Below are 21,763 nucleotides of genomic sequence, written 5' to 3' on the forward strand. Positions count from 1 at the left end.
GATTAAGAAGCTCTAGACCTTCACTCACCCATGGTAAGACAGAATGAAAAGTGACATATGGACCAAAATGACTTTAGAGCTTCAAAAACCACTTTAGAAGTTGCATCAACAAAGTGAATGCCAAAAGAAATAGCCACAATAACAATAGTAGAATATTTTGTAGTATTTTTGCTTCTCTTTGCTCCATTCACTCCTCGGAGCAGCGTGACACAGTCAAGAGAAAGTTGTCCAATTCCTACTCAATCTGTAAGGAAATAAGTGGAACTTGCAGCATTTGGGCTTGTCTAGGGGCTGCCAGGGGTCTGGTCTCTGTGTCACCTGACTTGAAGAGTTGATTGGAATGGTGGCATTGTTAGGACATCAGGTTGGAGGCCACTGAAAGCAGTGGTGATTGCCACGGTGAAGAGAGCTGAAAGGCAACTGGAGACCTGCAGGCACCTAAAGGCAAGAGATCAAGGAAGAGGAACACGATAAAATGCTTATGGCTTCAAGAAGAAATAGGGTGAGACTCTTAAGGAAATTAAAACATTTAAAAGGAATTGTGCAAATGGATGAACTGGAACAAAAGTGACTCGTCACCCAGTGACTAGTCATTTCTAGAAAAGGCTTGAAAGAACAATGCGTGTGTACGTGGGGCTGATTAGTAGTATTTTCCCTTGCATGGAGCCAGTTTGCAAAGGACGGGAGAAGTGGTTGTCTTTGCTGTTGTTGCTTTGTTCTGTTTTTCTCTTGGTGTTTTACATGCCCAGTTTTCAAAAAAGGATTAAAAGTCATGTAAAGAAACAGCGAATATGGCCATTCAAAGGAACACATTGGTGTCTAGAAATTAACCCTAAGGAAACATAGGTCTTGACAATGACTTTAAAATACTTCTTAAGTATGCACAATGAGCTAAAGAGAAGGGAACGAGAATTACAGGAAAGCAGAAAGACAATATATGAACAAAATAATATCAACAAAGATATTGAAATTATAAGAATGAATCAAACAGAAATTCTGGAACTGAGAAAATATAATAAGAGAATTACAAAATTAATTAGAGGCATTCAATAGCAGAATTAAACAGACGAAATAATCAGTAAATTTAAAGACAGGTCATTTGAAATTACAGAGTCAAAGGAGCAGAAATGAACAGAATGAACTGAGAAATGCCACGGGCACTTATGGGACACCATCAAGCCAACCAACATGTACATTATGGAAGTCCAAGTAAAATAAACCCCAAAAGACCCTCACTGAGATACATTATAGTCCAAATGCCAAAAGTTAAGACAGAGAAACTTCAAAGTAGCAAAAGAAAAATGGCTTACCTTGTGCGTGGTAGCCCTATAAGATTATCATGATATTTTTTAGGAGAAACCTTATAGGCCAAAAGGCAATGGGAACTAATGTAAAATATATTTAAAGTTAAAGGGAAAAAATTCTGAGAACACTATGTCTGGCAACACTAATCTTCAAAAATGAGAGAAAACTAAGACATTTCCAGGTAAACAAAAGCTGAGGGAATTGATTACTACCAGATGTACTGTACAAGAAATGCTAAAGGGAGTCCTCCAAATTTAAATGAAAGAATGCCAGAGGGTAACTTAAAGCAATACAAAAAAAATGAAGTTCTCAGGTAAAGGTAATTATCACGACAAAAATATTTTATTATTTTAGTTTTGATTTGTAATTCCACTTTTAATTCTTTCATAAGGTTTAGAGGACAAAAGCATAAATTGATGCTAATGGGTACAAAACATATAAAAAGGTAATTTTTGACATGAACAACAAAAACAGGAAACTAAGTTGTTAAGAAGTAAAGTTTTATATGCAATTGAAGTTAAGTTGTTATCAGATTAAAACAGCATGATGTAACTTTAGAATGTTTTTTGTAATCCCCATGGTAACAAAAAGCAATGACTATAGACTATACAAGAAAGGAAATGAGAAGGAAATCAAATCATAATGTATCACTACATAAAGTTAACTAAAAAAAGTTAATACAAAGAAAGTCAATAAGGAAATAAATGAAGGACAAAAAGCTCAAAGAAATACTGAAGACAATAAACAGAATTACAAGAGTAAATTCTTTCCCTTAAGGAATTACATAAAATACAGAAGAATTAAATTCCCCGTCAAAAGATGCACATTTGCAGAATAGATATATACACAAGATCTAACTACATGCTGTCTACAACTGACTCACTTTAGATCTGAAAACACTCATATGTTAAAAGTAAAAGGATGAAAAAAGATATTCTATGCAAATAGCCATCAAAAGAGAGCAGGGGTGGCTATACTAATGTCATGCAAAATAAACTTTGAGCCAGAAACTGTTAGAGGAGACAAAGAACATTATTTAGTGATAAAATAATTAACCCACTAAGAAAATATAACAATTATATATACACCCAACATCAGAGCTCCTAAATATATGAAAGAAACATTGACAGAAAGAAAGAAAAAAAATACAGCTCTATAAAATAGTAGGAAATTTTAATATCTCACATGTAGTAATGAAAAGGACAGATCAATAAAGAAACAGAAGATTTGAAAACAGTATAAATAAATTAGACCTAACAAACATACACAAAACATTTCAAACAACAGTATCAGAATACTCATTTTTCTCAAGTACATATAGAACATTCTCTATGATAGATCAAATATTGGGCCAAAAAGCAAGTCTTAATAAATTTTAAAAAATGAAATCATGCGAGGTTTCTTTGCTGCTTGCAATGGGATGAAACTAGAAGTAAGTATCTGATGGAACTGGAAAATTTACTAAATTATGGAAATCCAACAAGACACTATTAATCAACCAATGGGCAGAAAAGATATCACATGGGAAACTAGAAAATACCTTGAGGCAGATGAGAGCGAAATACAACATTCTAAAACATATGGAATGCTGTGAAAGCAGCGCCAGGGAAAATATACAGCTGCAAAAGCTAACACTAAAAATAAATTTTAAAATCTCAAATTAAAAACCTTACTCAGGGAACAAGAAAAAGAAGACAAACTAAATCTACAGTTAGCAAAAGAAGGGGGATAATAATTATTAGGAGAGAAGCAAGTGAAATAGAGAATATAAAACTATAGAAATATTTTGATTCTGGTAGCTTTGAAATAAATATTAAAATCAGAGAGTATAAGGCCTCCAAATTTGCTTTGAATTTTCATGATTGTTCTGGCTATTCAGAATCTCTTGAGATTTCATGTGAATTTTAGGATGTTTTTCTATATCTGCAAAAAAAATACCTCCTGAATTTTGACATGGATCATTTTGGGATTTTGATATGGATGGTATTGAATCTGTTGATGAATTAGAGTAGTATTGAAAAAACTGACTTCTGCTTGTTGATTTTGTACCCTGAAACTTTGCTTAATTCCTTTCAGTTAAAACAATGTTTTATTAGATTATTTAGGATTTTCCACGTATATGATCATGTCATCTGCAAACAGAAAAAAAGATTTTCACCCTCTTTTTTGCTTTGAATGCCTTTTGTTTCCTTTTCTTGACTAACTTCTCTGGGTTCCAGAGAAGTTAGATAGAAGTGGCAAAAGTGGGCATCCTTGTCTTGTTCTTTCTGATCTTATGGGAAAAGGTTTCAGTGTCCTATCATTGAGTATGGTGATAGCTGTGTGTTGGTCATAAATGGCTAAACCTATTAGAAGACAACAAAAGTGAAAAGTTTCATACATTAAATTTGGTAATGGTTTATTGGATGCAACACCAAAAGCACAAGCAACAGAGAAAAATAGGTAAATTGGTTTACATAAAATTTAAAAATGTCTGTGAATCAAAGAATGCAATCAACAGAATGATAAGGCAGCCAACAGAATGAGAGTAAATATTTGTACATCACACGGTGGATAAAAGGTAAACATCTAAAACATAAAAGAACTCCTACAACTCAATGACACAAAAAAAACCCCAAACAACCCAATTCAAAAATTGGCAAATAAGCTGAATAAATATTTCATCAAAGAAGACATACGAATGATCAACAAGCATGTGAAAAGATGCTCAACACCCCTAATTAGACAAATGCAAATGAAAACCTCAATGAGATACCATCTATAAGATGGCTACTATTAAAAAAATAGAAAGTAACCCATTTTGACAAAGATGCGGAGAAATTAGAATATGTGTGCACTGTTGATGGGTATGTAAAATGGTGCGTACACTAGGGAAAACAATATGGTTGTTTCTCACAAAATGGAAAACAGAATTATGATGTGACCCAGCTTTTTCATTTGTGGATATATACTCAAAATAATTGAAAGTAGGGCTCAAAGTAATGTTAGTACACCCATGATCACAAGCCTCCATCTATGGATGAAATGAAATGAATGAAAAAGCAAAATGTCAGAATCCATAAAGTGGGGCATTTTTTGAGTCTGAAAAAGATGGAAAATCTGATAGATGCTACAACGTGAATGAACCTTGAAGACATTATGTTAAATGAAATAAGTCAATCACAAAAAGACAAATACTTTATGATTCCACTTCTATGAGGTGCCTAGAGCAGTCAAATTTATGGAGACAGAAAGTAGAATGGTGGTTGCCAGGGGCTGCAGAGAGGGAGGAAGGAATGGGGAGTTGTCATTTCATGAGTAGAGTTTCAGTTTCAAGATGAAAAGTTTAGGAGAGTGGGTGTGTAGCAATATTAATGTACTTAACACCACAAACTGTAGACTTAAAAATGATTAAATGGTAAATGTAGTTATATATATTTTACTACAACTAAAAATATACAATCTATTTGTCATAATTCACAAATATACATTTAACTTTCAGAATGAAATAAGTTAATAAAATTCATACATTTTACTAGCTTTTAAAGGACAATCCTTAGAATAATGACAAAGCTGATTTCTAGTGTATGGTAAGACATAATTCTAGGTTTAAAATAACATATTAAAATATTTATTCTTTTCTATAGTTTCTTATAAATAAAAATCTACTTATAGTAAAAAATCTTAAATTTGTTAATAAATCAGTAAATCTTTGCTCTTAAATAACTGTTCTTTAGGTAGTTCATATTAATATAATTTATTTGCTTGTGTTTTCAATATTAGCTAGACTTTCAGCATATTCCTTCCATCATAATAATATATCACATAAAACTAATAAGTTAAAATAACATACTTAACACTTGATTCATATACCAAGTCACAGTTTTGAAATATCCATATACATATTCACGTTGCAGTTTATAAAATAATGATTTCGTTGAAGTATACATAATTTCATATAAACTTCCTTGATGTAAGGTTAAATGGATTTTAGAAACTAATTTTCATTACGGTTCATATGTACTACCAAGAGATGTAGCAGAAGTCCTATTAGTTCAATTACTGTGCGTAATAGTATTTTCTTTGCATGATTTCAATTGATTTGTAGGTTTGATTTGTGCTTACTTCCTTTAAGTTTTCTTTTTTCACATGAAGGCTCCCTCTATTGCCCCCGATCTCGGCTCACTGCAACCTCTGCCTCCCAGGTTCAAGAGATTCTCCTGCCCCACCCTCCGCAGTAGCTTGGATTACAGGCAACCACCACCACACTCGGTTAATTTTTGTATTTTTAGTAGAGACAGGGTTTCACCATGTTGGCCAGGCTGATCTCGAACTCTTGTCCTCAAATGATATGCCCACCTCAGCCTCCCAAAATGCTTGGATTACAGGCATGAGGCACTGTGCCCGGTCTTCTTCCTTTAAGTTTTCTACTAAATATCCCTTTCAAACAAAATTATCCTCATAGGAAATACCCTTGGCTGGGCACAGTGGCTCATGCCTATAATCCCAGCACTTTGGGAGGCTGAGGCTGGAGGATAGCTTGAACACAGGAGTTCATGACCAGCCTGTGCAGAATGACAAAACCAGTCTGATATAGTTTGGCTCAGTGTCCCCATCCAAATATCATCTCCAATTGTAATCCTCATGTGTTGAGGGAGGGACCTGGTAGGAGGTGATTGGATTACAGGGATAGTTTTCCCCATGCTGTTCTCGTGATAGTGAGTTCTCATGAGATCTGATGGTTTAAAAGTGTAGCACTTCTCCTCCTCCCCTCCTGCTGCCATGTAAGATGCACCTTGCTTCTCCTTTGCCTTCTGCCATGATTATAAATTTTCTGAGGCCTCCCCCAGCATGAGACTGTAGAACTGTGAATCAATTTAAACCTCTTTTCTTTTCTTCTTCTTTTTTTAAATTATGCTTTAAGTTCTAGGGTACATGTGCACAATGTGCAGGTTTGTTACATATGTATACATGTGCCATGTTGGTGTGCTGCACCCATTAACTCGTCATTTATATTAGGTATATCTCCTAATGCTATCCCTCCCCCCTTCCCCCACCCCATGACATGCCCTGGTGTGTGATGTTCCCCTTCCTGTGTCCATGTGTTCTCATTTTTCAATTCCCACCTATAAGCAAGAACATGCGGTGTTTGGTCTTTTGTCCTTGCGAGAGTTTGCTGAGAATGATGGTTTCCAGCTTCATCCATGTCCCCACAAGGGACATGAACTCATCCTTTTTTATGGCTGCATAGTATTCCATGGTGTATATGTGCCACATTTTCTTTATCCAGTCTATCATTGATGGACATTTGGGTTGGTTCCAAGTCTTTGCTATTGTGAATAGTGCCACAGTAAACATATGTGTGCATGTGTCTTTATAGCAGCATGATTTATAATCCTTTGGGTATATACCCAGTAATGGGATGGCTGAGTCAAATGGTATTTCTAGTTCTAGATCCTTGAGAAATCACACACTATCTTCCACAATGGTTGAACTAGTTTACAGTCCCACCAACAGTGTAAAAGTGTTCCTATTTCTCCACATCCTCTCCAGCACCTGTTGTTTCCTGACTTTTCAATGATCACCATTCTAACTGGTGTGAGATGGTATCTCATTGTGGTTTTGATTTGCATTTCTCTGATGACTAGTGATGATGAGCATTTTTTCATGTGTCTGTTGGCTGCATAAATGTCTTCTTTTGAGATGTGTCTGTTCATATCCTTTGCCCACTTTGTGTGGGGTTGTTTTCTTTTTTCTTGTAAATTTGTTTGAGTTATTTGTAGATTCTGGATATTAGCCCTTTGTCAGATGAGTAGGTTGCAAAAATTTTCTCCCATCCTGTAGGTTGCCTGTTCACTCTGATGGTAGTTTCTTTTGCTGTGCAGAAGCTCTTTAGTTTAATTAGATCCAATTTGTCAATTTTGGCTTTTGTTGCCATTGCTTTTGGTGTTTTAGACATGAAGTCCTCGCCCATGCTTATGTCCTAAATGGTATTGCGTAGGTTTTCTTCTAGAGTTTTTATGGTTTTAGGTCTAACATTTAAGTCTTTGATCCATCTTGAATTAATTTTTGTTTAAGGTGTAAGGAAGGGATCCAGTTTCAGCTTTCTATATATGGCTAGTCAGTTTTCCCAGCACCATTTATTAAATAGGGAATCCTTTCTCTATTTCTTGTTTTTTTCAAGTTTGTCAAAGATCAGATGGTTGTAGATGTGTGATATTATTTCTGAGGGCTCTGTTCTGTTCCATTGGTCGATATCTCTGTTTTGGTACCAGTACCATGCTGTTATTGTTACTATAGCCTTGTAGTATAGTTTGAAGTCAGGTAGCGTGATGCCTCCAGCTTTGTTCTTTTGGCTTAGGATTGACTTGGCAATGCGGGCCCTTTCTTCGTTCCATATGAACTTTAAAGTAGTTTTTTCCAATTCTGTGAAGAAAGTCATTGGTAGCTTGATGGGGATGGCATTGAATCTATAAATTACCTTGTGCAGTATGGCCATTTTACCTCTGTTCTTTATAAATTACCCAGTCTCACATAGTTCTTTATAGCAGTCTAAAAACAGACTAATACACCATCTCGACAAAAAAGCACAAAAATTAGCTGGGCATGGTGTCATATGACTATAGTCCCAGCTACTTGGGAGTCTGGAGTTGGGGGATTACCTGAGCCAGGGAGGTCCAGGTTTCTAGTGAGCTGTGATGATGCCACTGCACTCCAGCCTAGGCAAGAGAGCAAGACCCCATATCAAAAAAACAAAAAAAAAAAAAAAGAAAAGAAAGAAATAACCCTTACATATTATCAGAGTGAAAAACAAACTTACCTAAGCAATAGAAAATAATCACTGAAAAAGAGGATATTTGAATGCAAAAAAAAAATGTGTCGATGTATTTGCAAAGCAGCACTCTTATTTCTTTGTAAGTTATGATAAATTACTTCTTCATGGGCACTTATGTCAACATGAAAATTTCTTGTCACACTTTATAACTTCTTAACACTTTAGCAAAATTATAAGTTATCTGAGAAAGATGAAATACCAAATCAATGGAAAACAAAGATAAAACATTATTCTAATTATAGCAGTTACTTTTTATTATATTTCATATAGAGTTCAAACCAATTTTTTGCATATACATAATTTAAGTTTACTTTTGGTTTTCTAAACTGCAGTAAAATTAGTTTTGATGGAAATTAACTTTGCAAATGTCCTTTTCCCAATTATAATTATATATATATATACATATATATATATATAGCCTTTTCTTGCTTTCTCATGACTTCTCTAAATTTTAGTCTATAAAATTATTTGAATTTTTTAAATATTGGAGTCAGACTTAAGAGAAACCTAATGATGTGAATTAAAAATCATCATTCTATCACTTAAATTATATTGAATGCTTTATATGCGCCAGGCCCTGTAAAAGATCTATTATATAACAGAAAAGAAACTAAGACACAGAGAGGTTAATTACTTATAATTTTTGCCTAAATTACTCATCTTATAATTAGCATTGCTAATTTCAAACCCAAGTCTGTTTGACTTTAAAGGCTAAGCATTTAATCAGTTTGGTATATTGAGATGCTAGCTCTGAATCACTGGAAAGGGATGGGAAAACTTGAGCAATCTGAGGTAATACCACTAGCATATTTTGGAGGTCGATTTTAGGCCTGGGTCTTTTCAGTTCTCACATCCACTCAAGATTCTTTGCATCATCTTGTCTTCCAAAATGTAGAGTGCATCATTTGCCTTCAATAAATCCTGGTTTCTGACTGCATCCCTGCCTCTACAAATCTCCTCTCCCTAAATAATACAAATCATAAGAACATGTGTTGCCCTATAGTAGACCTAGGGGAGTTTATCAGCAAGTACATTTGAGGAAGAATAACAAATAGCATTGAGAAGGACAAAGGAAGGAATTACAGAGAAGAAAAAATATAAGAAAAATTTTGAAATATAATTATTTGTTTTCCCCTGTAAAATTGGTGATCACTATGCATAGTTTCTTATGTCTGCGTGAATTCTTACAATCTATTTATATCCTCTTGTGATTTCAGTAAGCCAATAAATAATATTCGCCTGTCCTCTTCAATTGCAAATTCAGAATTCAGTAGAAAATTAGGTACTGGTACCATGTCTTTGTTTGGGCTGCTATAACAAAAATATCCTAGACTGCATGTCTTGTAAACAACAAAAATATATTTCTCACAGTTCCAGAGGCTGGGAAGTCCAAGGTTGAAGTGCCAGCCAAGTCAGTGTCTGGTGAGGGCAGCTTCCTGGGGCACTGACAGCCATCTTCTAGCTGTGTCCTCACGTGGTAGGAGGGGCAAGGGGTCTCTCTGGAGTTTATTTTATAAGGGCACTAATCCTATTCATGATGGCTCTGCCTTCATGACCTAATTTCCTCCCACCAGCTCCATGCCTTAACATCATCACTATAAGGGTGAAATTTCAACATATGAATTTGGAAAGAACATAACATCTAGTCTGCAGCCTTCTAGATTGAGAGAAAAGAGTCAATTTTATTGTTAGGGATGATTTTGGAACCTTGCTGAGAATTGTGTCCTCAGTGGGCTTCCTCAAACTCTGAGTTTGAATCAGGCCCACAACCCTCCCCGAGTCCCTGACATGAATACAAAATTGTGGACTTTCACTGCAAGGACATGCTGCTCATAGCATTGATGCTAACAGAGCAGAGATAACACTCGAGGCAGGAAAAGGAGGAAGGGAGAGAGAGAGAATGGATCACACCAAGCATGCTTAGTCTCTTCTCTGAGTAAACGAGCCACTGAACACAGAGAGACACACCAGAGGCAAATAAATCGGTACATTACTAACCATCTATTGACACCCTCCTGTTGGTTCCCTATAGGGGTGTAGTAATGCAACTTCGATTTTCAAAATTTTCTGTTTTAACATGAACCTGTTAGAATCATATCATCTTAATTTTAATATATTTAAGGAATTGGAAATGTCATATGATTTATAACGATTTAGAGAAATTCATTAGTTCCTTTTTATGAACCAAGCAAATTAGGTCCAAATAATTATCATTGAGTTATTTTTCACCAAGGAGTTTCAAGAGCATAACTTGTAACTTTTGCTAAGTCCTTTAGAACTATTTTTAAATGCTTATTTATTAAGCATAGTCCTGTTCCCTTTCCATGAGACAGAACTAGATAGAAAATTTTAATGTGCAAAGAGACATTATAACTGTAGACAAATCAAATTTTCTGGTAATAACATATAAATATGTGCTAACCTGTCTTCATGTAACAAGATGTAATGGACATCTCAGTGATTAGGTTTTTAAAGCAGCTGCATCAACAATTGCTATTTTCCAGACACTGAATTAATAACATTTAATACCAACTACTATCTGAGGCTGCAAACCTCTGACTTTAGTTGTTCTTTACTTGCCAGGTTTGAATAAAGGAATATGGGGGTCTTAGTTTGAGTTCTCTTAAAGTGGACATGGAGACAGGATCTAGAGATCCTAATACCTCACAGGAGAATCGGAAGGAGGGCTGGGAAGTAGGGTGAGTGTCAATGGCTGAGTTCATGGAAGGAGCAGGTAGAAAGACAAATTGGACTTACTCCTATTTATTCTGCTTCCAGGTCAATAGACTTGAACTTTTAATGCATTATTTGTGCCCACTTGCCTTTGACTATTAGAGTCAACAAACAAGAGAACTTAGAGTCTTGCATTGTGGCCTTTATTTACTTTTCTCACACAGTATCGAGCTATAATTAAGACTAGAAATGAAGAATCATGATATTTTCATGATATTTGCATTAGGTATGTTTTGATGTTTTGTTCTTGTTTCTTTGCATATTTGTTTTCTTCTTCTCCAAGGCAACAGGACAAACATTTCCTTGTTAATGATAAGAACAAACAGTAAATATTGTAGGCTTTGCAGGCAACAAAGGCCTCTGTTGCATATTCTTAAAAAATACCTTTAAACATGTAAAGGTCATTTTTATTGTATGAACTGTACAAACACAGGCTATGGTTGATTGCTGTAAGGAAAGAGATGTTTAGTATTTATTGTCTATGCATTTCAATATAATCTAATCTAGAAATAGTGGCAATTAAGTTAACTTTTTTAAAAGTATAAGTGTCCCAACTCCCCTGCTAAGGTGGTCTCAAGGAGGGCCTAGGAAGGAGCTGGAACTTTCATCCCTGATGGGTACAACAGGCCCCAACCCCATGGTGTTGGTGGAGATCACGTGGCTAGTGTATTAGTCCGTTCTCACACTGCTATAAATAACTACCCAAGACTGGGTAGTTTATAAAGAAAATAGGTTTAATTGACTGACAGTTCCATAGGCTGTACAGGAAGCATGGCTGGGAGGCCTCAGAGAACTTACAATCATCGCAGAAAGCAAAGGGGAAGCAACCACATCTTACCATGGTGGAGCAGGAAAGAGAGGAGAGATGCTACACACTTTTAACCCATTTATGCCTGAGGTTGCAATTTTTTGAGTTTGAAAAAAATCAGACCTTGGTAATGGCCTTGAGCAGTAGGATATAAATAACTCCAACATGCAAGGTGTTCCAATAATGGAACATTAGACATAAATGTGTTTAAACAAGCAGATCTCATGAGAATTCCATCACAAGAGAGCCCTAGGAGGATGGTGCTAAACCACTGGAAACAGCCTGCATGATCCAATAACCTCTCACCAGGCCCTATCTCCAACACTCGGGATCACAGTTCAACGTGAGATTTGGGTGGGGACACAGAGTCAAACCATATCAAGTAGTGTGAACTTTCACCTCCACCAGTTGCCATAAGAAGCCTCTCCCCTCCCCAAGGGGCGGTGTCAGAGGAGGCCAAGTAGAGTCAGGATTTTCACCACTGCAGAGAGGTATTGAGACCACCTTCCCCTTTTGGATTTCAGTGGGGAAAGAATAATGGAAAGAATAAAGATAACGGTAAATACAATAAACTTTTCTTCTCATATTGAGTTTCCTTAAATAAAAAAATTAGATATTGCTTCAAATTATAACTAAAATTTAAATGGTGACAAGACAAACACTTGTGAAGATGTGTATTACTCCATTTTTATACATAATAAAGAAATACCCGAGACTGGGTAATTTATAAAGAAAAAGAAGTTTAATGGACTCACAGTTCCACATGGCTGGAGAGGCCTCACAATCATGGTGGAAGGCAAAGGAGGAGTAATATAATATCTCATCTTACATGGCGGCAGGCACGGAAGCATGTGCAGGGGAACTGCTCTTTACAAAATCATCAGATCTCGTGAGACTTATTCACTATCATGAGAACAGCGTGGGGAAAAACCCACCCCCATGAGTCAATTACCTCCCACTGGGTCCTTCCCATGACATGTGGGGATTATGGGAGCCTCAATTCAAGATGAGATTTGGGTAGGGACAGAGCCAAACTATATCAGGATGCAAAGAAAATTGATTACTTGTGTATTGCTAGTGGTAGTGTAAAATCATGCAGAACTTCAGAAAATGAAAAATAATGCCATAAAGGTCAAAAGGAAAGAAATGGAAGTATATATTATTATAAGGTTCTTATATAATATGTGAAATAGTATGCTATCACTTAAAGGCAGATGGTGATAAATTAAAGATATATATTATAAACTCTAAACTTACAATCAAAACAAAACAATAAGTTATGTAGTTATATAGTTAACAGAGTTAACATATAGTTAATAAGTCAATGAAATCAAATCAAAAAAAGGAATCAGAAACATTCAATTAACTCAAAAGAAGGTAGATCGAGAGGAAGATATAAACAAAGAACAAAATGGAGAAAGAGAAAACAAATAGCAAGATCTTGTCAATAATCACATTACATTTAAATGTTCTAAATACCAATTATAAGGCAGAAGTTGTAATTTGAATCAAAAGCTAAGATGTAGCTGTGTGTTTTCTACAGGAGAGCCATTTTAGATGATAAGTAGGTTAAAAGTAAAAGGAAAAAACCCCACATATCACCCTAATCCAAAGAAACCTAGACTGACTATGTTAATATCAGCAAAGTAAATTTCAGAGTAATAAACGTTACCAGCTCCAAAGGGGGTCATAGTATAATAATAAAATGATAGATTTATAAATAAGACATAATGATCCTAAATTGTTACATAGCTAATATGAGAGCTTCAAAACATGAAACTAAAACTGAGAGACTATGGAAAAATAGGCAAATTCACAGATACAGTCAGATATTTTTAACATTTCTCTCTAAACAATTGGTTGGATAAATAAACAAAAATAATCAATATGTAGCAAGTTTATTTTTGGGCCCCAAACCATATGTAATTCAAGTGCCCATCAACTGATAGTATATTCATACAATGGAATACTACTCAACAATAGGAATGACTATTAATATGTGAAACACATATTAACACAATTATGCTGCACTATTTATATTGACAGAAAGTAGGTCAGTGACTCCCCAGCAGTGGGAGTGTGGGGAAGAAAAGGAAGGATTATGAAGGGGGATGAGGAAATTTGTGATGTGGTTTTGATGGTGGCTTCATAAGGGTATACACATGCCAACACTTAGCACATCATACACTTTAAATATGTGCAATTTATTGTCTATTATATTTCAATAAAGCCACTAAGTATTTTTTGTAGAAAGGTGAATTCTGTGATCCATTATTAGAAAAGAGAATGATTATTTTCCCCCCTTTCTTTTGTAGGTGAGAGATAGGACCACTAGTTGTTTACTAATTTCAACCAGTAAACATGTCCTGCAATGTCAATCTGTCTTTCTGCCACAGCAGTTCTGCACCTCCTGAGTTGTTTCCATCACCCTCCACTCATTCAGAACCACCAATGAGATTTGTGACATTTGGAAAACTGCCACCCAGTGCCTCTTTTCCCTAATCTGCTGGATAAAGTTAATAAGCCTATCCTATGTTGCTGTCATTTGTTTTGGGGATTTGTGGGTTAGGCGATACTTAATATATATGGAAAGTGTTTCAACAATGTTTTATGGAGACTTGTCAAAAACATATATTTTGAGGTTTTTAAAAATACTGCCATTCAAACAGAAAAAAATCTTCTTCTCTGTATATAAAACCTTATCAAGAGATTCATCTGTATTTTATCAGCATAGAAACAACAAGAATTGCCTATAAATTCTTACTTCACCGCCTCATTATCTGTTTTTTTTTTTTCACCACCAACTTGATGCCAGATAGGTTTATCTCATCACTCCTCTGAATTTGCTTTAGAAATCACGGTGACTTCCATCTTTTGTTTTTTTTTTTTTTTCCTTCTTTTTTTTTTCCTTTTTTTTTTTTATTATACTTTAGGGTTTTAGGGTACATGTGCACAATGTGCAGGTTTGTTACATATGTATCCATGTGCCATGTTGATTTCCTGCACCCATTAACTCGTCATTTAGCATTAGGTGTATCTCCTAATGCTGTCCCTGCCCCCTACCCCCACCCCACAACAGTCCCCGGAGTGTGATGTTCCCCTTCCTGTGTCCATGAGTTCTCATGGTTCAATTCCCACCTATGAGTGAGAACATGCGCTGTTTGGTTTTTTGTCCTTGCGAGTTTACTGAGAATGATGTTTTCCAGTTTCATCCATGTCCCTACAAAGGACACGAACTCATCGTTTTTTATGGCTGCATAGTATTCCATGGTGTATATGTGCCACATTTTCTTAATCCAGTCTATCGTTGTTGGACATTTGGGTTGGTTCCAACTCTTTGCTATTGTGAATAGTGCCGCAATAAACATATGTGTGCATGTGTCTTTATAGCAGCATGATTTATAGTCCTTTGGGTATATACCCAGTAATGGGATGGCTGGGTCAAACTTCCATCTTGCCTTCATCCTCATCTTATCAGATGTGTCAGAACCCTTTGAGGCCGTTGATCACTTCCTCCTTCTCAAAACGTTCTCGGTTGTCCTCTTTACTCACGGACTTTATTCTCCACTTTAGTTACAAGTGTCTCACATTTCTAATCTCTGAATGTTGAAATCTCCCCCACACAGTCCTCAGCTCCAGTCTGCCCTCCATGTTCACGCACTCAGTGTCCTCACACAATACCATGGTCATCCACAGCTAATGACTTCTGCATTTACGTTTCTAGGCCTGACATTCCTAAGAGGTTGCCATTCATATCCTAAATTGCTTATTCAAATTTCACCTCAGGCATATGTTAAACGTCTAAAAGGACAGATGTCAAAAAGACACTCCCAACACTCATCTCACCCTCATCATTTCCTTTATCAAGACAAAATCCAGGAGCGACTGCAGAGGCACCATCAGTGTTGCTGCAGTCTCGCTTCTGATTATTAATGCAGGTAATAAAGGTCATTAAAGGTATAATTTTTTTTTTAAATTTTACTCTGGGAGGAAGGGTGAGCAAACAATTCCAATGAGGTGCTCATGGATAACTTAAAGCAGGAGATGGTTTTTCAACTCAACTTTGAAGAATGAGAAGCAATCAATAGCAGTAATATTCATAAAGGATTTTTAGAAAAGTGTTCTAAAATAGGTAAATTGGAAAGCAACGATATATCAGTAGACAACTGGGTTCAGAGACAGGAGGAGGGTATAAAACTGGTGAAAGTCATTACATGAAGGTGGGTCAGATTCCAAATAACTTTGAGTACCCCAAAAGGAGATTAGACTAATTGAAGGTTTTGCAGCACAGCAGTGAAAGTCAGGGAGAAAAAAATCTAGAACCATGTAGAAAAGAGATTGTTTGAGAAGTAACCTAAGGTCAAATAAGACTAGTAATTAGTAGCAGTAGTAGTCCAAATACAATGTGGAAACAAAAACGAGGACAGTGGCATTGGGCAGCAGAAATAGAATGATTTAGAAATTATTGAGAAGGATCTAGTGCTAACCTTGCCTCATTCTGGACATAGTTTCTTACAGTTGATCTGGATGAAGTCACTAAATCGAGTTTTCACATGTAAAAAGGGAGTAACAAATGTGAGCTAGATCAATGAGTTAAGACATTAATGTGTCATTAGTGGCATAACATTCAAATAGCTTGGTATTAAAAATATTTTTTAAATACTCATTCTGACCACATGCTGTATTTAGGATTGGGGATTATAAATAAAAAGATAATTTTCATTAAGAAATGGGTGGATTCCAGAAAACTCAAGAGATCATTATTCTTCTCAGTTAGTTTATCCATTCATCTATTGGTGGATGTATTTGTTGCTGACAATTTGGGGAAATTATGAATAAATTGAATAAATAATTATCAGTAAAACTGTTACAAACATTCATGCATAGAAGTTTATATTGGCGTGGTTTTTTTAAAATCAATTGGGTAAATAACTAGAAATTCAAATACTGGACTATGCTCAGTTTTATAAGAAACTGTCGAAATGTCTTCCAATGGTTGGACCAATTTACAGTCTCACTGGCAATAAATGAGGGTTTCCAATGCTTTGCAGAGTTGCCCCTACTGGTTATCATCAGACTTTTGCATTTGAACAATTCCAATAAATATGTAGTGATATCTCATTGTTGTTTTAATTTGCATTTCTCTAATGATGAGTGAATGCTGAATGTCTTCTCATATATGCCTATTTGCTATCATCTTTATAGTTTTTTGGTGAGATGTCTTCTCAAATCTTTTTGCCTATTTATTAATTAAGGTATTTGTTATTATTGAATTTTAATAATTTTTTTGCATATTCTGGAGATAATGTTTTTAAATTAGATATATGATTTACAACAGTTATTTCAAACTGACTTCTTATCACTTATATAAATACTCTAACCTAAGAAATAATCTAATGTTTACAAAATATGCTATTGATAATTTTTTTATCTTTTGACCAAATAAACTGGTAATTTCATGTTAATTTTCAATAGCTTTGGTTTCAACATAAGGGTTTAAGTGGTTTTAAAATGATCTTATATTACTTCTCTTTATCTTAAGACAAAATTTAAAGCTTTAATCTGCGTTCTTTCATGATGTGTTTAGATTGTTTCTAAGATAAACACATGAACAAATATTATTTTAGTTACAGTTCCAAGCACACTTAATATTTTGTATAGAGACTGGATGTGCACTTTTTTCTTAAAAGTTTGCCAAAAATATAAATATCATGAGATAAAGGTATATTATTATGCATGTACAAAGATTATAAAGGTATCCATCAAAATTTTTAAAATCATTATTTTCAGAAGTGTTGAAATAATTCAATTTATTTTATTTAATTTACAGGTCTGTTCTAATATTTCTTTAATAATCAAACATAAACCTCTTATGGTGTCTATTTTTTAATAAAATGTTACTTTAATTAATGTAAATAATTGTATTCAACTAATATAATTTTTAAATTTTTTCATTTGAGAAGTAACTATGAAATGATATAAATATGTGCTATCTTCCAAAGCATATGAAACAAATAACAAGTATCCCTTTATGCAAAACTCCAAAAGAATTACATGTGAGGTAAAATCATTTCTGTCATTCATAACATGGGAATGCAACTTATAAATGTGACAGGGCAGGTGGCTCACACCTGTAATCCCAGCCCTTTGGGTACCTGAGGCAGTATGATCACTTGAGACCAGAAGTTCAAGACTAGCCTGGGCAACATAGTGAGACCGTTTCTGCAAAAATAGAGAATATGTATATAAAAACTTAAAAAATTAGCCAGGCATGGTGATGCATGCCTTTGGTCCCAGCTACTTAGGAGGCTGAAGTGGGAGGATTGCTTGAGCCCAGGAGGTGGAGGCTGCAGGGAGCTTTTATTGCACCACTGCATTCCAGCCTGGGTGACTGAGTGAGACTGTCTCAAGAAAAAATAAAATAAAATAAAAGATCAGATAAAACAAAAAGAAAGGAAAAAGAAACTTACAAATGATACTATAATGAGAGTGTTAGAGAGAAATGTGTTATCTTTGGTCATTTCATGCAATAAATCAGGATTTGAAAGAGAGTCCAGAGTCACAGACTCTAAAATTAGTCTCTTTGATTCTCAGAAGGGAACAGACCAGCTGAGAGGCTATGATCTGTGCACGCTGGGTTGAGACAACATCCGTACTTCTCATGGTGTCACAGACAACATTAATTTTCTCCTGCTAGTTTGGAAAAAAAGAGATCTAGCGCGGATTTGCTGTCGTTCCTCCTAGGAGCATCCCCAGCATTCGTCATAATACAGCATCAAGAGATATTCAACATCCAGTGCTGTCTCCCTCTCCAAATATTTTCCTGAGCCAAGTGCACTGCCATCTGGCAGATGTAGAACACATTGTCCAGGGTTCTTGGAAGGTTAGGTTAGATGCAGTTCAGATAGCACATTATAAAGAAAATCAAAGAATTGCTTAAAAATGCCTCAATCTTTAATTTAGAGCTGTTACTTGGCAATTAACTGAAATGCAAATAACCATGTATACGTTGCTTTTCTCCCTAAAATAGCCATGTCAATATCATCTACCTATGTGACTACATAATTTCCTATGTTCTACACACCTTTTTAGATGATTAGTGAAAGCTGTGACTATGAATGCCTCAGGTCAACACCTGAACTCTCCAGATCATATTTTTTCTCCTGATGTCTGAATGTATTATGAATTTCTTTGTTACCAAGCCGCATTTAACTGCTTACAATATTCTCAATATAGTGCTCCAGTGATATGATAACTAAACACAACTTTCATTTAGTTTGCCAAATCCAATTTGCGATCTTAAATTTTTCTAACCACAGGAAATCATACATACAACTTTTGGAGTGCAGTGGTGCAATCTCGGCTCACTGCAGCCCCCACCTCCCAGGGTCAAGCAATTCTCATGCCTCAGCCTCCCGAGTAGCTAGGATGACAGGTGTGTGCCATCACGCCCGGCTAATTTTTATATTTTTAGTAGAGACAGGGTTTCACCACATTGCCCAGGCTTATCTTGAACTCCTGGCCTCAAGCGATCTGCCTGCCTTGGCCTCCCAAAGTGCTGGAATTACAGGCATGAGCCACTGCACCCAGCACTAAATCATAGATATAACTCTTGACTTCAAAGAGTTTGCTATTAATTTGTATAAGTGAAAAGAACATTGATGGCAATACCAGAAAATTAATCAATAATCCATCAGTGTGTCAAAATGTAATTTTAAAATAATGAAACAATTCTGCTTACACTCACGTTGTTTATCTTTTACAGAGACGTGTAACCAATAAAAGTATGATGAATTCTGCTGCCTCTGCAGAATACAATCAGGACGTTAAGAGAGGACAGTGAATCAGGAAATGAAATACAAGGGAGGTCAGTGTTGTGGTCCTTCATTAATAAGCTGTATGACTGTTAGGAAGTTCTTAGTAACTTTTTTGAAAATTTAGATATTAAAATTAGAAACGGTAATACAAGGATAGAGGGAGTCTGTGAAAATAAATGAGAATGGACGATGAGTACCTCTGTAATGGCATTACATACATAAAGGTTTCTATTGCCTAGGGAATAAGAGTCAGTTAACCTTTCTATTCTTGTTTCACCTATGTCTTAATAAGTGGCATAAAATATATCATTGTTCTCTCCCTATGAAACAGTTTCTCAGAATAGAAGAACAAAATTAATGGACTTGACCTTCCTCATGATGATATTGTAAAGACTTGTGAGTTAAGTTTTATAAAACACTAGCAAGAATATAGTGACATTCTCATTAATTATAAACATACACATTATAGAAGGCCATGTTCAACGAAATCATTCTTTTATGTTTCACATTGACTCCTATGAGAGCAGTAGTCTGAGCATATACCTATTAGCCCACTATATAAAATTGTACCACATATACAAGAGAAATGGTTGGGCCATTGTAGTTTTGTAATTATATTAATGAAGTAATTTTGGACAAAGGTGACTGGTATTAATGTGTTAGTTCCTGTAGTTACCTGTGTGGCTTTGGGCACCTTTTCCCACATGCCTGGTGGATGTTTTCTTGTACTGCCTGGATTCTGTCTTCAAGACCAGGTGCTCACTTTCCCAACTGCTGGGGGCTAGCAGCTAAATATTTCCAAAAATCTGTAACACAGCATTGCAAATATTTTCTCTCAGCATATCAATAGCCTATATTTTATTAATGGTGTATTTCACTTATTCTTAGCTTTCGTGTGGTAAAATAGATTAAACTCATATTATAGAACTTGTTTTTAGGTATGTTATTTGATTAAAAAAGTGTTCATTCTCTATTTTCTGATGCTTTGACCACCGTGTTTTATTAGTATTTAAATATAATGAAAATATTACCTTGAGTGATGATAATTTTATAATTAAATGGCAGCTGGTTTTCCCCAAATCATTTTTTAAATAATTTTTCCCATGTAATTGAAATGTCTCATAATAATGCTGGCATAAAGTGTTAATTTGTTTGCTTTTATTTGTTTCACTAATTTGTTTCATCCTGTTATAATATCAAGGTATTTGTTTTAAGTACTTTATATAATATTACTTGATTTCTGGTGAGGGAAGTCAGTCTATTTAACCATACTTAGGTTAAAATATAAACTATTTCCAGCAACCCAGAACTCTCCCCCTGCCCCATTTTAGTGAACACCCCCAAGGTCAGGGTTTACCTCTATTCTTACTTCCATGACTCAACTTCTTTTGCTGGTTCTTGAAAGTAGAATAAATTGAATTATCAATGTGCTTAATTGTCTAACTCCTTTGGTTTAACATAGTATCATTAAAATCAACCTTATTGATGTATTTATCCATAGAATGTGTAGCATTATAGTAACCGAATATATCACAATTTATTTTATACTTGTTTTTAGGCATTTGGAACTTTTCCAGTTTCGTTATATTATGAAGCAAGGTATTTGGAACATTATTGTAAAGACCTTTTGGGAGGTACTTATCCCATTTTCATATATATATAAGAATGTGATTGGTTGAACATACAATAGACATATATTTTTCTTTAATAGATACTGTCAAACAGGTTTCCAATATGTTGTACTAGTTAATCATCCCACTAACAATATAGAAGAGTTCCAGTTCATCCTTGCCACCAAAAGAAATTCTGAATTTGCTCTGGGCATGTTTGTTTTACTCATAATGTATTTATAGTGGCATTTCATCAAGGTTTTAACTTCCGTTTTCCTGATCATTAATGATGCTGGACACTTATTCAAATGCCTATTGAGAATTTTTATATTTCTTTTAGATGCTTATTTAAGTCTTGCAATGATTGCGTGGGTCAAATAATTTTAAAAAAAAAAGGAACTCACAAAATTCCACAGAACATGCTCATAGTAAGCTTTCATTATAGTAAAAACAACAGATACAAAACAGCGGGGGGAAAGAAACCACCCAACAAACAAACAAATGAAAAAACATTCCAGCAAATATTGGAAGCCTAATAGCTCCCCAGAATTTTCTCTTAAGTTATTCAGTATTTGTTTTATCTCTGCGCATGGGCCATTATTTATATTATTTATGTATTATGTTATGCATAAGTTGTGAAGTATACCGTGAGTCCTTCAACTTTGTTATTGTTTAC

General features: G+C 35.1%; 1 long non-coding RNA gene across 1 annotated transcript; it reads left to right on the top strand.

The window, feature by feature from the left end:
• The first annotated feature begins 416 nt into the window (after positions 1-416).
• Positions 417-21,077, top strand: LOC134737164 (uncharacterized). The gene is made up of 3 exons (XR_010121810.1): positions 417-502; positions 19,426-19,527; positions 21,036-21,077. It is a non-coding gene; the product is annotated as an uncharacterized lncRNA (long non-coding RNA).
• Positions 21,078-21,763: the final 686 nt, after the last annotated feature.

Source organism: Symphalangus syndactylus, chromosome 7, assembly GCF_028878055.3.
Source record: "Symphalangus syndactylus isolate Jambi chromosome 7, NHGRI_mSymSyn1-v2.1_pri, whole genome shotgun sequence".
NCBI classification, from domain to species: domain Eukaryota; kingdom Metazoa; phylum Chordata; class Mammalia; order Primates; family Hylobatidae; genus Symphalangus; species Symphalangus syndactylus.